At 44.9% G+C, this 17,915-nt stretch overlaps 2 long non-coding RNA genes across 4 annotated transcripts; one reads left to right on the plus strand and one right to left on the minus strand.

The window, feature by feature from the left end:
* Positions 1-1,459: 1,459 nt before the first annotated feature.
* LOC309526829 lies at positions 1,460-11,293 on the plus strand. Of its 2 annotated transcripts, XR_014216967.1 has the most exons (4): positions 1,460-1,885; positions 8,021-8,145; positions 10,148-10,267; positions 11,065-11,293. It is a non-coding gene; the product is annotated as an uncharacterized lncRNA (long non-coding RNA). The 2 variants fall into 2 exon arrangements; XR_014216968.1 differs by lacking the exon at positions 1,460-1,885 and having other exon boundaries at positions 7,907-8,145; positions 11,065-11,288.
* On the minus strand, positions 1,885-5,032 carry LOC309526830. Of its 2 annotated transcripts, none has more exons than XR_014216969.1 (3): positions 4,894-5,032; positions 2,298-2,417; positions 1,885-2,084 (listed from the first exon to the last, which is right to left on the minus strand). It is a non-coding gene; the product is annotated as an uncharacterized lncRNA (long non-coding RNA). The 2 variants fall into 2 exon arrangements; XR_014216970.1 differs by having other exon boundaries at positions 2,298-2,414; positions 4,894-5,001.
* Positions 11,294-17,915: the final 6,622 nt, after the last annotated feature.

Below are 17,915 nucleotides of genomic sequence, written 5' to 3' on the forward strand. Positions count from 1 at the left end.
CATTAAACTTGGAGGGCCTCTGGCACCATTGATTAATGCTTAGCAACAACAGTCACCTTCAATGGCCTGGTTTGCAGTCAGCAGTCAGTTAGTGGCCCTTATTCTGATTGCCCCTGCCATGAACCTAGCAACCTTTGCTGTTATCTGCTCATTTTGATCTGATAGAAGAAAGGACATTGTGGCAGTCGTTGAGCGCCCTGGGATGGTTAGTACGAGTGGGGTGATGATCTCGCTCCTCAGGTCTTTGTAGAGAGTACAGGACAGGAGGACGTGTGCCGCTGTTTCGGTGCTACCATCTCCACAGGGGCAAAGACATTTCTCAGGTGGGATCTTTTGGAATCAACCCTCAAGTACCGTAGATGGCAAAACATCCAGTCTTGCAAGTGTAAAAGCACGTCTGTATTTTGGGATAATAAGTTTGTGCAGATATGGGGCCAGAGAATCAAAATGAAGAGGTGGTAAATGAACATACCAAGGGCAGAATTTCCTTATAGTGGCCAGGTTGTTCTGGTGCTCAATATCTTTTAGACGTTGACCAATTACTGTATTTTTCGCCCTATAGGACGCACCGTCCCATAAGGCGCACCCAGTTTTTTTTGGGGGGGGAACAAAGGGGAAAAAAATATTTCCCCCCCAGGCGCGGGGCTGGGGCGGGGGAAGCCCCAGCTTCCCCCGACCCCAGCCCCCAGAACAGGCAACTTTCTGCAAGCCATGGGAGCCCAGTGCAGGGCTCCCGCGCCTTGCGGAGAGCTGCGCGAAGTCTGAGCGCACTGAGCTCAGAGTGCCCAGCCTTCGGCATGCAGACAACTCTCCGCAAGCCACAGGAGCCCAGCGCAGGGCTCCTGTGACTTGCGGAGAGCTGCGCGAAGTCTGGACGCGCTGAGCTCAGCGCGCCCAGGCTTCAGCATGCAGGCAACTCTCCCCAAGGCTTGCGGAGAACTGCGCGAAGCCTGGAGAGCGAGAGGGGTCGGTGCGTACTGACCCCTCTCACTCTCCAGGCTTCAGCGAAAGCCTGCATTCGCCCCATAGGATGCACACACATTTCCCCTTCATTTTTGGAGGGGGAAAAGTGCGTCCTATGGGGCGAAAAATACGGTAGACTGTTTGCTTTAGGACCACTATGCACTATTATACTATCAAACTGTGGAAAGCAGTGGAAGACAGGAGTGCCTGGCGTGCTCTTGTCCATGGGGTCACGAAGAGTCGGACACGACTAAATGACTAAACAACAACGACATGCACTATTGTTGCATCAATAATATGCTGCAGGAGCTGGCTTTATTAAATCTGTTAATAGATGACCGTAGGAATTTATTTTTCAAGGACCTGCTAATCGTTGCCACGTCTGCAGCTAGAAACATAACAACACAATATTGTGAACAGCTACTAACTTTAAAGGGATGGTGAGACAGAATATGAAATATTGCCCTTATGGAAAAGGAGCAAAGCATCTTAGAGCATGGCTTACTCTGGGACAATCTACAAAGAGAGTGGAAGACACCTGACATATATAAGCAATTCTAAACTACTTACAAGCATATTTTTTGACTATATCATTTACATGATTGTACAGCAGATTCATGGAATGTTTCTTGGGGGGGGGTGAGGGTATATGTTTGGGGTTTTTTTGGCTACATGTATTTCTAGAAAGGGAATAATTAAGCTAATTATGATAGTAAACATGTTGCAGGAGACACCTGCATTACAACACCAGCCTAGAGGGGCCCTTAAGCCACTTCCTGCCCAGGAGGAGCCAATGGGGAGCCTGGGTGGGTGGAGTCAGCCAGAGCCAGAAGGCTCTACAAGAAGAAGACATAGCTATGTGGGTTATCACATGGGGCATGAGCAGCAGTTCCTGACAATATCTACAATTTAAATGTCAAAGGTGGGGAGAAATCAGAGATGCAAGTCCTCTTCCTTTTATGCTGGTTTTCTTCCAGGCATCAAACACTTGTCATTTTCATCACAGCAGACAAAGGCACGGCGTAGTTTTTTGTCCCCACTTATCTGTTCAATTCCGCATACCTTTGTTTTTTTGGATATGCACCTCTTATCTACATATATCAAGGCACCTCCTGGGCGGGCTGCGGAGAAAAAGGATAGGTGAAAGGACAGGATATGTCCTCAGTACAAGCAAAGTGTGAAGTGTAGCCACTAGTCTCTTTTCGGGAAATAACATATCCTCCAAGTGCCCCAATTTTCAAGTAACAGTCCCGGAATTGCAGAAGCCATCCCATTTTCTGATTTGATCCTGAAATGTCCAGAGGGATTGTAAGTACCCACAGAGTAATCCTTACCTTCGTAAAATAATATGGTCAAGCAGTATCCATCAGGGATTGTGCAGGTATGTGGAGGCCAGCACGTCCTATTGATGTCTGGATTAGTAATATTGCAGTAATTGCATTTTATGGCTTCTGCTGCAAAAGAGACACATTGTTGTAACTCTTCCACCATCCCTAATGTGGTGTCAGGATGCCGTCAGCAGCCCCCGGCTGGTTGCCCAGGAAAGTATAAAGACAAGGAAAAGTTTCTTACCATCCTTTTTTATTTCAATCTTTAGAGAGAGAGGCTATAGAACCCAGCCTCTTGGATAATGGCATTGTCCCGAGTGAATCTCCACCCGCCCTGTCTCTCCCACTTCCCCGTCCGTCTCCTCTACTGGTGCTGCTACGTGCCCTCTGTCTTTAAGCTCTTTGCTCTCCTGGAATGCTTTCCAATGACGTGTCAGCTGGGTGCTGTTCTGGCTATCCCAGCTTCTCCCCTCATCTGCCTTTGAGCTACAACCTCCCTCAAACCCCTGTTGTAAATCTAAACCACCTTCTACTTCCTCCTCCCTGGAAGGGTCAGGATGGAGAGGCAGTCTCCACCATTCCTCCTCTGCTAGTCCCAGACACGTGGGAAAGATATAAGAAGAGTTTTCTTCTGCCAGATGAAAGGTCCCAAACATCCACCGAGCTCAGCATCTTGTATGTGTTTTTGTAGTCACTAGCCAGATGTTTCTCCAACATATTTATTTACACCATTTCCACCCTGAAATGTCAACACAGATAGACGTGGTCTGAGAGGGAAAGGAAGAGTTTGGGAGGATGGTGGTAGTGCCTATCCACCCATGAGGCAAGGTGAGGTGATGACCTCAGGCGGCAGGAGCCACAAGGGCAGCAGATATGGCCTTCAAGGAATGCATTGTTCAGTACTGCTGCCGCTGCCAGAACAGCAGTGCCTCCTTGGAGCTCAGAAGCCCACCCTCAATGCCGCCTCTATAGCATTCTCTTGGCAAACTAATGCCAGCGTACTGGAAGAAGCAAAAATCACCAGTGTTGAAGCAATGATTCTTCAACATCAACTTCGTTGAACCAGTCATGTTGTGCGGATGCCTGATGATCGTCTTCCAAAGCAACTACTCTATTCCGAACTTAAGAATGGAAAGCGTAATGCTGGTGGTCAACAAAAGAAGTTCAAAGACTCTGTCAAGGTAAATCCTTAAAAATGTAGTATAAACACACACAATTGGGAAACACTGGCCTGCGAGTGCCCCAAATGGAGAACAGCCTTTACCAAAGGTGTTGTGGGCTTCGAAGACGTTCAAACTCAGGGAGAAAAGGAGAAACGAGCTAAGAGGAAGGCACGTTTGGCAAACCCTCACTGTGATCAACTCCCGCCCGGAAACCTATGTCCCCACTGTGGAAGGTCATGTGGATCCAGAATTGGCCTCCACAGTCACTAATGGACCCTTTGTTAAAACCGTGTCTATGGAAGACAATCTTACTCATCTACGAGTGATCACCAAAGAAAGAGTGGCCTCTTGGGGAATAGGAGGCGCTGCTGATCTCCCTGGGTGAGAAATGGTGGGGGTTGCCCTCTGGGGTCTCCTGGACACGGCACCTGCTTGCTGGGATTTAGAGCAGGAGGGTACTAAAAGTGATTTCCTTGAGAATGGGCTCCTTGAAACGGGGAGGAAAGTAGATTGTGCCACGTTAAATCAGAACAAATGTGGTTGTGGGATTCATGGTGGGGTAGGAGAAAAGGAGGGTTTATCAGTAGGGGAGGGAGAAAAGGGAATGTTGGATGCAAAATCATGGAGCAGGGGCTAACAGCCATGTACCCACAGGGAAACTGTGGGGAGAAGTGTCTCCAATAGAGAATCAGTGGAATGGAATGTACCAAATGCCACATCACGGGGCAGGGGATGAAAAAGATGCATCTTCATTCCAGATCTGCAAGGAACCTATCTTCTAGTGTGGCCACCTGTTTCAGACACCTGCTAAAAACATATTTCTTGCAGCAAACCTATCCAGACACATACTTTTATTATGTCTTCACTTGTTTGAAATATTACTAATTTTATTGGTCTTTATGCATATATAGGAACGGGAAGACTAATTTTTGTTGGTCTTTCTATATATGCGTGCACACACATATTGTTAGATGAAAACTACTTAGGGATTTTTCTCTTTTGATTAAGCAATCTATGCATCTTATGGCGGACAGACCATGCAACATGCAACACACACACACACACACACACACTGCAGAAGTAGCCAGAGAACACAAATCTCACATGCTTCTTCTTGTTTGGAAGTTGAAGGGCTATGGTTTCCTCTGCTTGCTCCATGCCCCTCCACTGCACAGCTACCCCTTCTAGCTTCAACCGCAAAGGCCATAAGAAACGATATTAGAGGTGTTTGACCAATCCCAGCTCCTATGCCATCCAGCAACCCTTTCACAAATTCCTTTACAGGCCTTGTTGGGAAATGAGGTCCAAATGTGGAAAAACAAGAAAGGCAGCAACGCCCATCAACTTTGGACCTCCCCCCAGTCCCTGCAAATATTTTATTGGGGGCCGAAGGGACCTGGGACCCTTCGAGTTGGCACCTATGTGTAGGTGGGACTTACCTCCTGGCATGAGGCAAAGCATAATGCAGACAGCAAGCAGCCAAGCTGGAGCCACATGATGCTCTTGAATCTCCAGGATGAAGCCATAACCCATTTTATAACCCTTTGGTATGAGCAGAGAGAAATCGAGATCGTGTCACTGGGGTGCCTGTTTTTCTTCTGTGGGCACTCGGGTTTCTACCACCCTGGCAGCAGGGCAGCTCGGTTGGTTGCGTGGAGAAGCCTGGAAAGAGCCATCTATTATATAAGTCCAGATGAAGCCTTATTGGCTTCTCTCAGGTCATCTGATCAACCTGGGCTTGATAGCTGCAGTAACACACAATGGAGCTTCAGGACAGGCAGATGTCTGACTGTGATGATGAACCAGGTTAATCCATTCCAGTTCTACATGTGGCAAATTATATAGTATATCTGTGTTGTTCTTCTCTCTCTCTTATCGGATCAGCCCTTAGCAAGAACAGCATGTGTAAAATAAACCCAGTGAGCCGTATTCACAGGTGGCTCAATTAGTACCAGGGAAGCTGAACATTTGGCTTTTAGCTCTATCAAATGGCCATCTCAGCTCTGCCCTTCGCAACCATTGAGCCTCATAGATAGAGGTTTAACAGCATATAACTTAAAATATCACAAGAAAAGAAGGAAGGAGAATCAGAATCAGAGCCAACTGACCCCAAACATTCAAATCAGGGTGTATGTAGAAGACAGCAGGGAAGAACACAGGGCCTGGATAATAATAATAATAATAATAATAATAATAATAATAATAATACCCCACCCATCTGGCTGGGTTTCCCCAACCACTCTGGGCAGATTACAGCACATATAAAACATAATTTGTGTGGTGAGAGGTGATTCTTATGGTATTGGGGTCTTGAGCAGCATAAGGTATTGGGGTCTTGAGCAGCATAAGGCTGCATAGATCAAACCTAGCACTTTTAATTAGGCATGGAAATTAACTGGTAGCCAGTATAGTCAGGCCAGGCCAGGCCAGGCCTTACATTGCTTAGACCAGAGAATATGTCTTGAGCCAAGGCAGCTGAAAGGCCATGTAAATGCCGGTGCAATTTTGCCTTTTGGCAACATAAATGATTCTCCATGGAGCCTAAGGCTATCATACCTGCTAATCACAATGTCTGTATGGTATCTGGGGTACTATCTCTCTCTCTGCATACCTGTTGCTGGAGATCGTAAGTGAGAGAGTGCAATTATGCCCCACTTGTGGGCTGCCCATGGGCAGGGAGTGAGCAGGAGGGTGGACTGCACAAGCCTTTGGCTGGATCCACCTGAGCTCAACTTGTATGTTTGTATAAGTGATTTAGATCTGCACTGCAACCCTATGCCTGTTTACTCAGAAATCAGTGGGGCTTAGTCACCCACATTGTGTAGGATTGCAGCTGGGTTGTGTTGTATGCAGTACCAGATCAGCTCTTAGTGAGCATGGGTAAAATGAATCCAGTTCCGTTTGAACAGTCTTCACAGGTGGTGCAATGAGTACAAGGGAAGCCAAATATTTTGTTTCTGGTCTATCAAATGGTCATCTCAGTTCTGTCCACTGAGCCTCATCACTGGATACTCTTCAAGGCACAAGGAAATTCTGTGCTTGGGTTGTGATGTTGTGTGTGTGTTTTAAAAAAGCCTAAAAGCTCCCATTCACTGCAGTCACTGCATATTGATTGCTCTGCTTTGTAAACCTAACGCTTGAAATGTGGGATGATAATAACAGAACAGAACATTTAGGGAGAGCCAGATAAGAAGATGGAATCTTGCAGCATGACTTTGATCCAGAACAGGCTGGTAATGTGTACACAGAGTAGGTGCACGCATTAGATTTTATTTTGGGAGGCAAATGTGGTAAATATAAATATAGAGCTATATAGAATCATAGAATCATAGAGTTGGAAGAGACCACAAGGGCCATCGAGTCCAACCCCCTGCCAAGCAGGAAGTTTGAAATATAATTGATTTAATTGAATATTTGGGTTCCAGGAAAGATAAACAAGCAGCTTTGATATTTATAGATGCTGAGAAGGCATTTGATAATGTGTCTTGGTATTTTATGAAAAGAAACTTAGAACTTATGAATATGGGTCCTATGTTTCTTAATGGTATTCAGGCTATTGACTCTGAACAATATGCTAAGTTATCAGTCAATAGAACACTGACTGACAAGATTGAGATTACAAAAGGAAGTAGACAGGGGTGCCCGTTGTCACCATTATAACAGTCCTTGAGGTCCTGACAAGGAACTTAGAAGCAACTAAGGAAATAAAGGGTATTGGTATTGGTTCAAAAGAATATAAATTAAAGGCCTTTGCTGATGATCTAGTACTGACATTAGAACCACTGATATCCAGCACAGTGGAAGCACTGGAGAAAATAGAAGAATTTGGGCAATTAGCAGGTTTTATACTCAATAATTCCAAAACAAAATTATTAACTAAGAATATGGATAGTAAGGAAATAGAGGAACTTCAACAGAAAACAGGAATGATGATAGCAAAAAAAGAGAGTAAAATATCTGGGAGTCTGGCTCACATCTAAAAATACAAATCTGTATAAGGATAATTATGAAAAAGTGTGGAATGAAGTCAAAAGATATTTGCAAATTTGGGGAAGAATGAAGTTATCATTTATGGGAATAATTTCTGCTATAAAAATGAGCGTGCTACCAAGAATGTTATTTTTATTTCAAACAATCCCAATTATCAGCGGAACAGGACAATTCAATATATGGCAAAAGAGACTTTCGAAATTTGTCTGGCAAGGGAAGAAACCGAGAATTAAGTATAAGCTTTTGACAGATGCTTTTGACCTATGAAGAAGAGGTTAACCTGCAAAAGAAGGCTTAACTGAGGGAGGGCAGGGGAGGAGAAGCTCTGGAGCTGACTGAGGATTCCCAGGTAAGTTCTGCCCTCTATTGTGTGGGCAAGGCGGTCCCTCCCTGGCCAAATCTCCTGCCAACACGTCCCCAGCCAGGATAGGATAACTGGCAGAGGTAGGAGGAGACCTCCAGGTGTCCAGCTGCGGGTGGTGGTGGTGGTGAAGCCAGGTTGTACTGCCAGGAGCAGCATAGGTCCAGGGGTGTGAGCTCCATAACAGAGTCCACAGCAGCAAGAGGTCAGGTCAGTTTCTCCTTCTCCATGCCAACAAGCTGGACGATGTGTTACGGCTTCACCCTGCAGACCCAGAGGCCACACTTGGCTAAGCTTTGGCTACTTGCTGCCTGTATTACCCTCTGCTTTGGGCTAGGAGGTAAGTCCTGCTTATGAGATAGGAGGGGAGTTACAACACCAGTGCTCGGAATCCCGTTTTTTTTTTTGGGGGGGGATACTTTTTTGGAAAGTCAGCAGGTGCTGAAAAGACAGCAGAGGTGGCAACCGCCTAAAAATGGAGGGGAGGGAATTCCAAAGGGTAGGCAGGTGCCACAACACACCAAAGACCTAAATGGTGTGGAACGGACCTCCTGATAACATGGCCCCTTGCAGGAGGTTCTCTAGGAGAATGCAGTGATACGTTGGGTATGGAGGGGAGGAGGAGACCTCCAACTAGTGGGGATTGTTCCAACTATTATTTGAGCCTTTTATTCTTCCTGTTAGTAACGTATTTTTTATTTTTATTGATTACGGTAAGGTCCCAGGGTGAGCCACTGACATCTAAAAACAGAAGCTGCTCTGGAAAGTTTGGAGAAAGCCCTGAAACAGATTTTGTGTTTCCCTGGGGGGGATTTCAAAGGTGCAAGGAGAAATCTGTGTGCCGATGAAGCAATCTGCTTAATACTGCTGCCCCATAATAATAATAACAATAATTTATTATTTATATCCTGCCCATCTGGCTGAGTTTCCCCAGCCACTCTGGCCGGCTCCCAGCATTAAAAACATGCCATGTTTAAGTGGATCAGGTCCAACATGGTTTCTTTAAACTAAAATTTGAAGCAAGCTTGCAGTTTTAAACTATGCACACTTAATTTCGCACACAATTCTCAAGCATCCAGCTCCTCCTGTTCTGCAGCCTCCTTTGTACCTGGGTTTTCACTATGCCTTTCCCTCCCTACTCCTTTTCTGCCGACCTCTCGCCCAAGACACCGGAATGGATTAAGTTTGAGAACCAAGGTCCCACTGTAGATAGATCGATAGATGATAGATAGATAGATAGATAGATAGATAGATGATAGATAGATAGATAGATGATTGATAGATAGATAGATAGATAGATAGATAGATATAGATATAGATAGACAGAGATAGATGATAGATAGATAGATAGATAGATATAGATCGATAGATGATAGATAGATAGATGATAGAGATAGATAGATAGATAGATAGATAGAGATGATAGATAGATGATAGATAGATAGATAGATGATAGATAGATAGATAGATAGATGATAGATAGATAGATATAGATCGATAGATGATAGATGATAGAGATATAGATAGATAGATAGATAGATAGAGATGATAGATGATAGATAGATAGATAGATAGATAGATAGATAGATAGATAGATAGATATAGACCGATAGATGATAGATAGATGATAGATGATAGAAAGATGATAGATAGACAGACAGATAGATAGATAGATAGGTGATAGATAGATAGATAGATAGATAGATAGATAGATAAGATAGATGATAAATAGATGATAGATAGATGATAGATAGATGATAGATAGATGATAGATAGATGATAGATAGATGATAGATGATAGATAGATAGATAGATAGATAGATAGATAGATATAGATAGATAGATAGATGATGATAGATGATAGATAGATGATAGATAGATAGATAGATGATAGATAGATAGATGATAGATAGATAGATAGATGATAGATAGATAGATAGATCAAATGGCACAATCTATTTTCTCCCCCCTTTCAAAGAACCCACTTTTAGTACACTTCTTCCCCTTAGCTAGCTATTTCCCTTTCACATACCCCAAAAACTCAAGAAGACACATGCGCTTTGGAAACAGGGATTCGCTTTTATAGCTCAGCTCCCATTCAAGGGGCTTAGAATTTTCCCCAAGGTCTGCTATCAGCCCCTGAATGGGCAGGGCAGAAATGTTGCAAATAAATTTGTGGGAGGGTTCTGGGAAGCACCCAGCTTGTCGCTGCAAAAAATGAGACGGTGAGCTTGGTGGATGTCTGGGGCTGCTCTTCTGGCACAGCAGAACTCTTCTTAGACCCTTCTCACCTAGGCAGGTTGCTTGCCAGGAAGAGCTGAAATGAGGCATTTCTTTTACAGCAGTAGCAATCAACTGCCAGGTCTGCAAACTGGAGCCGGAGGTGAGCATGCAGTGCTGGCCTAGAAGAAGCATTTGCACAATGACGGATGGATATTGCTTGCAGTTAATAACTATTGATGGTAAGGATTCTGTCGAGGGTGCTTGCCATTGTCTCTGCTCAAACCCTAAAACAGCTGTGGAGAAGCTTTGGCTCTCCAGGTGTTGTTTTAATTTCAGTCCACCATTCTGACTTTTTGTATCTTTTGAATTATTGCTGGGGTGGGTGGCACTGTGGTCTAAACCACTGAGCCTCCTGGGCTTGCCGATCAGAAGGTCGGCGGTTTGAATCCCTGTGACGGGGTGAGCTCCTGTTGCTCTGTCCCAGCTCCTGCCAACCTAGCAGTTTGAAAGCACACCAGTGCAAGTAGATAAATAGGTACCTCTGTGGCAGGAAGATAAACAGTGTTTCCATATGCTCTGGTTTCTGTCAGTGTCCCATTGCACCAGAAGCGGTTTAGTCCTGCTGGCCACATGACCTGGAAAGCCGTCTGTGGACAAACACCGTCTCCCTCGGCCTGAAAGCGAGATGAGCGCCACAACCCCATAGTCATCTTGGACTGGACTTAACCAACCAGGGGTCCTTTACCTGTGGTGGTGGGAGGAGACCAGCAGTACCTCCTAATTACTGAGAGTGGAGGCAGTATGGTGATGGGAGCTGCCAAGAAGGAGCCATATGTGGCCTTCAAAGTGCATGCTGCAGCTGTCATTGGCACCGTGGCAGCAGTGGTGGGTGATGGAGGCCAGTTCTGCTGCCCCCGTGGATCCTGCCGCCTGAGGCGGTTACCTCCCCTTGCCTCATGGGTGGACCAGCCTGGCTTAGCATTCTACTTGTACCGAGGACGTATCCTGCACGTTCATTTGGCCTTTCTCTCCACAGCCGAAACAGATACCATAAAACATATACGTAGGAACTGCATTTCCAAAGCCACAAAGATGTGCAGGCGCAAATTCCTGAGCGACGACAGAAAAGAAATCTACGCTTTTGCCTGCTGTGATGAAAATAGGTGTTTGATGCCTCATGGAATGGTCCACTGAAGTGTATAGTGAAGATGATCCGAACACAAAAGCTTCCAGACATATGGCAACCCCAGTTTTTGTTCAGATGTGCTCTTGTGAGTTGTATCTGAGGTAGTGCTAAGTTAAGTGTCCTGCCAGTGCAAGGACTTCCACTTTTGCAATAAGGCTCCCTCCTATGTGACCATTGCATACGTTCTAGGGGTTCCCTCAGCCGTCTGGAACAAATTTGGGGGCAGCGCAGGGTTTGCAGTCTCTCCTCTCTCTTTCTCTGAAGGAATAAATCTTTCCCTTGTTTCTGTTTGTTGATGTTGTATAGGAAAACCAGCATAAAGTGTTTGTATTGCAATAATAATACTCTATATGCTTATGTGGTGTTGGTGGTGGAGGCAGTCGTCGTGGCAGCCCTTCATTGGGGCATGACACCAGGAAGAGGATGGCGCATTGCATAATAATAATAATAATAATAATAATAATAATAATAATTTATTCATACCCCGCCTATCTGGCTGGGTTTCTCCAGCCACTCTGGGCGGCTTCCAACGGAATATTAAAATACAATAACCTATTAAACATTAAAAGCTTTCCTAAACAGAGCTGCCTTCAGATGTCTTCTAAAAATCTGGTAGTTGTTTTTCTTTTTGACATCTGATCAGAGGGTGTTCCACAGGGCGGATGCCGCTACCAAGAAGGCCCTCTGTCTGGTTCCCTGTAACTTGGCTTCTCACAGCGAGGGAACCACCAGAAGGTCCTCGATGCTGGACCTTAGTGTCCGGGCAGAACAATGGAGGTGGAGATGCTCCTTTAGGTATACTGGACTGAGGCTGTTTAGGGCTTTAAAGGTTAGCACCAATACTTTGAATTGTGCTCGGAAACGCACAGGAGGCTGTTGCAAGCTGTCACCAGCATCGGGAAACACTGAAAGGGTGGGGAGCTGGCATAGATTAATCCCTTCATGGGAGAGCAGCACCTTGAATTTAGCTACCTGTGGCATTCAGAGTGCTAAAAGTTAGAAGTATCCTGAAAATACAGGGGAAAACAAAGCACACTACAATAAATAAACAAAGATGAATTTTTAAAATAAACAAGATGAATTTTAACAGGGAGAAATGTAAAGTATTGCACTTGGGCAAAAAAAATGAGAGGCACAAATACAAGATGGGTGACACCTGGCTTGAGAGCAGTACATGTGAAAAGGATCTAGGAGTCTTGGTTGACCACAAACTTGACATGAGCCAACAGTGTGACGCGGCAGCTAAAAAAGCCAATGCAATTCTGGGCTGCATCAATAGGAGTATAGCATCTAGATCAAGGGAAGTAATAGTGCCACTGTATTCTGCTCTGGTCAGACCACACCTGGAGTACTGTGTCCAGTTCTGGGCACCACAATTCAAGAAGGACACTGACAAACTGGAACGTGTCCAGAAGAGGGAAACCAAAATGGTCAAAGGCCTGGAAACGATGCCTTATGAGGAACGGCTAAGGGAGCTGGGCATGTTTAGCCTGGAGAAGAAGAGGTTAAGGGGTGATATGATAGCCATGTTCAAATATATAAAAGGATGTCACATAGAGGAGGGAGAAAGGTTGTTTTCTGCTGCTCCGGAGAAGCGGACACGGAGCAATGGATCCAAACTACAAGAAAGAAGATTCCACCTAAACATTAGGAAGAACTTCCTGACAGTAAGAGCTGTTCGACAGTGGAATTTGCTGCCAAGGAGTGTGGTGGAGTCTCCTACTTTGGAGGTCTTTAAGCAGAGGCTTGACAACCATATGTCAGGAGTGCTCTGATGGTGTTTCCTGCTTGGCAGGGGGTTGGACTCGATGGCCCTTGTGGTCTCTTCCAACTCTATGATTCTATGATTCTATGATTCTATGGGCAGAGTGTGTTAGGGGAAACAGTTCAATGAATTGAGGGCAAGAAGTTTCCCACAGCAATGAGGTTAGTGCTATGTCACTGTGAAGAGTGCCCCTTCCCCAAGGTGGTAATGAAGAGGGCTGTCAGCAGGGGTGGGGAGGCTCCAGCTGGGGGAACCCCCAGAGGAGGAAGGCTCAGAGTCCGGGGATTGGTGGCGGGACACAGAGGTCAAACAGAGAAGATTGGTGAGAGGAGGTGTCCGAAGCTAAAGGGGCAACAGGGTTTAGTGAGCAAGAAGAGCCTGTGACAGGGAGCAGTTCAGACTCCAAGGCTGAAGCAAAGGACGGCAGTGGTGATCAAGGGACTGCTGAAGAAGCCAGGGAGTCTTCTCCTCCAGCTGTGACAAGCTCCCCTCCTCCTGGGCCTCCAAGAATGCTGAAATGTGGCACAGAATGTTTTTATTTTTTATTTTAAAAAAGCATGCCCATCCACTCGCCTGCCAAGACCACTGCATGCCACTGGGCCCACACAGAGACCACTCACAGAGACATCCCCACACAGCAACGTAACGCACAGACCTTTGTTCACATCAGAGTTCTTTTAATACAGCATCTTCCTTAGACGGCATTCAAAGGCACTGGTCTCTGTCATTACAGCAGTGGAGCTCATGCAATTGCTTTACACTATGGTGGACCTTTCGAGTTCTGCAGCCTCTGGCATAGAAGCCGCATCGTTTGTAGTAGCGCAACACATGTTTAGTTACCACTGGGAAGAGAAAGAAAAGTATCTGGGTTACTGTTAGAATCTAGCGAAAGATGCGTGATGGAAGGATCCGCTCATGGCAAGGTCCCCACCAGGGACAGCTGGGGAAACGGGGGTATGTGCTGAAAGGCAGGTATTTGCTACCACTGTTCCCAGGTACAGCAACCGACACCCCCATTTATCCTCAAGAATGAATGGAAATTTCCCATGACATTAGGTGAAGCATTGCAACTGGGATGGCACTGGCCAGAGGGCCCAACCTGACCCCTGACTTGAGATACCTCAGCCAGGTGATCTGTATCACATGGACTGATCCAGGATCCTTTCTGTGCCTTGGCATGCTAGAGTTTGAATGGAGAATTATAAGTAAGCTTAGAAAACTCATGTTTTTCCTACTGCCTGCAGGTATTGTTGGTTCAAAGAATTTCCAGGGGAATACATTTCATCATGTGACTGAGGGTGTAGCAAAGTTAGTGTTTGTTTAGAAGCTATTCCTTGGTCAAGCAACGAGAGTGAGGCCTTGTGGGTAGCCAACAAGCCACAAGGACCATGGGAAATAAGTTCTGTCCCTTTGACCTCAGACTAACAGGCACCCAGGGTGTGAAAGGTTTATTATGGGAAAGGAAACCCCTGATTTAATGGAAGGTTTGACACCTGGGTCCGAAGTGGTGTGCATTCCCTCAGTGATGTTATCTGGCCTTGATTGCCTGGGAATGTGTATCTGCAGAAACCCCACGGAAGGGAGGAACCCCTTTGATTTAGGCCCTGGGTTCTTAATTGGCCCAGCTGCCAGAAGTTAGATTGATTAGCCCGCAAGCCGGTCATTGGAGAATTTAAAAATAATCAAGAGTTATGATTGGTTTTGGGGGTTCCGACGTCACATGTGAATCAGGGATAAAAGATTTGGGAAATGGCTGAGAAGGCACGCTCTGCAATCCGCAAATCGCCCAGCTGCTGATGTTCCATCTAAGTAGCTGTCCTTACGTCCTTTGTGATGGAGAATTGCGAAAGCCTCTGAATGCGGAACTTTGAAAGGACTCTAACTATTCTCTCTTTGCTTTATCTGTGAGTATGCAAGTTAGTTAGATTTTATAATGTTCTTATTTTTTCTTGCCTGTATCTTACTAAAGAAGTGCCTGCTATTTTAGCATGTTTTCTTATGTTCTTTTAAAATAAATTTCAAAGAAAGAAACTGTTTTTGGTTTGTGTGCCTTTCCGGGGGAAAAGCTAATTCCTAGCCTTACGCTTGGTTACGCTCTACCGTAGAATTTCTGTCTGCAAGTCTGTGGATACAGCTTGTGGAGGGGGGATAACCAGCAATAACGGGGCACAGCCTTCTCCCTGGGTTGTGGCTCTGGGTTCCCCGGAACAAAGGGAGTGGTGGCAGCCTTACCGGTGTTATTGTGTTCTGTTCTGTAAAAAGTAAACATGCCTGCCAGCCCTGCTCAAGAAACCTGATCTGGCCGGGGAGCAAAGACAGGTGAGGGAGGAGCGGGTGGCTGGGGGCGAAAGTTTACCACAGAGGGCTTGGAATCAGGTTTCGCATTAGCGTAGCTTAGAGCTTCCATTGGAACAAGGTGCTTCTCTCGTAGTTCTTGTTCTGCTGAAATTGCAAGATCCCAGACCTCCTCTGCACCCAGTCATACTAGCCATGCCCCACCACCCACCCGTGGAAATGCACTGAAAATAAGGGGGGGAGAAAGACAAGAAGGACCAGTCACTTGAAGTGATTCTGTACAAGACGCAGGCTGGAGGATGTCCTGTACGTGGATCATCAGGGCATTTTTGTACATATGGGGCAACTGGTACACACGGCTGTCCTTCACCCTCTGAATCGCACACACTACAGGTTAAGGCATTTGCTGTCAATGGAAGAAGAAAGAAAGAAAGAAAGAAAGAAAGAAAGAAAGAAAGAAAGAGAAAGAAAGAAAGAGAAAGGCATCTGCTGTAAGAAAGGCTTTTCTATTTACATGTCTTGTCCCTCCCTGGGCTTCTAAGTCACCAAACTAGTTGTTTCCTTCAAAGAAGAAAAATGCTGATCAGAAAGTTCTGGGACATGATCCATGAAGAAATAAAAAAGTTACTAAGAACTTCACATAGCAAAAGACCAGAAACATACGTTTTGGGAGTATTGAATAGTGATATTTCTAGAGAAAATACTACGTGACATCAGCGGCGAGAATCCTGGTGGCTAAGTACTGGAAGGGTAACCAGGTACCGACCAAAGCAGAATGGTTATGTAAATTATGTGAATATTTGGAACTGGCCAAATTGACAGATATAATAAGACTAAAGGCAATGAATACAGTCAAGAAGGAAAGGAAGTGCTTGAATGATTATTTAGAAAGACAAGGTTCTAAAGTAAAAATTTGGCTGTTTAGAATGACCTCGTGAATGGAAAAGGGGAAACATACATATATACATATATATATCAATCAATATATTGAAAGTAATACTGAAATACAGATAAAATATGAAATGTGAAAGGAAGTGTTGTGAGAGTGATGGAAGTCTATTACTATTATTATTTTATAAAATAGTGTTTATTGTATTGAAATATTATATTTTCTTTATTCTTTTACGGTCTACTCTTCTTTTCCCCCCTTCCCCCCTTTATTTTTCTATTTTTCTTTATCATATTCTTTATGTATGGCTTGGTATTGATGTGTTTACTTTGCAATAAAAATTATAAAATAAAAATAAAAATGCTGAGATGCCCTGAGTCTAAAAAGGACATTGAGGGTTCTTACAGAAGGTGTAAATTGAGTCCCACGGAGTTCCGCAGAACGTGATTGGCTGTGTCTCAGGCTGCCTACAACCAGGAACACCCTCCCCTCTGCCACATCCCCATAACAGGCACCTGAGGGTGCAGCCAGCTCCAGCATTGTAGAGACTTTGCAGAAAGGATCCTCTAGTGAGCCTCCTGAGAGTGGCAGGTGCCAAGCAGCAGCTTAGAGTTGCCATATTTCAAAAAGTAAAAATCTAGACACCAAAGTTGTAGACCTATTATTCTTGTTATTATTAGTGAGGGTTGTTGAGCTTTTGGGACAAAATTGCACAAAAAGAGAGAAAAGAATAAAGAGGTTTTTGAGCTATTTTTAAGGAAAATTGCCCAAAACGAAAATGCTGACATGGGTTGCCATATGTCTGGATTTCCACTGACATTTTAGTGATTCCTGCTGGGACACTGCTTCTGACGTATGGCAACCCTCAACAGCCTGATGGGCAACATCAACAGATGTGAACACCAGAGAGTTTGCACCCACTGGGGTGTGTGTGTGTGTGTCACTGCAGCTATGATAGGAGGAGCACTGTCTGCAGCTGCCATTGTAAGCTGTCCAGTTTATGCAGACAATTAAACATTTTTTCAAAAATAGTTGTTGAACTGCATGGGGAGGGGAAAGGCTGCACTTATGACTATTGCAAACTACTTTGATTTTTAAAAATCAAATGTTTTTACAAGTGAATAAATAAAGTTAAAATAAGCCCCCCCCCCTGCCCTGTGCAATAGAGCATAATTGGACAGGAGACATAGTGGGATCTGTGGAAATCATCTCTGCTAATAGCCTGACCCAAGCACGGTGGGTGATGATGCCTGTATAGATCTGGCACTTAATAGTATCAAAACCTTTCTCCAGGTCTGCATTATTTCCAAAGTTAGACTTTCAATCATTATCCCCAAATAGGTGCCAGAGCTAAAAAGAGAAAGAAAAAAGCTTACGGGTTCGCCAGTTCTTAGGAAGATAGGTGGTGGACATACAGCACATTTGAACTGGTGGCCTACCATGTTTTTCCATTGGCAGGTGGGACTTACCTCCACAGCTGAGGCAGAGCAAAAGACAGATTCCAAGCAGCCAGACCTGAGCCAAGCGTGGCTTCATGTTAGCAAGGAAAAAGCTGTGTCTGATTAGAAAGACTGTTTTGAAGAGTGATTGCTTGGAGACAGAGGACTAGGCTTCCTGGTAATAAAGAGGAGGAAGAGCTCAAATACCTCTCTCCGTCTGAGGCTCAATACTGTCATTATATAAGGCCGAGAGGGGCCTTCTTGGCTGCTCAACCCATTCTAATGGGCTTCAAGGTACAAGAGGGCTCTGGGC

The sequence above is a fragment of the Podarcis vaucheri genome, assembly GCF_965113315.1.
Source record: "Podarcis vaucheri genome assembly, chromosome: 2".
Taxonomy (NCBI): Eukaryota; Metazoa; Chordata; class Lepidosauria; order Squamata; family Lacertidae; genus Podarcis; species Podarcis vaucheri.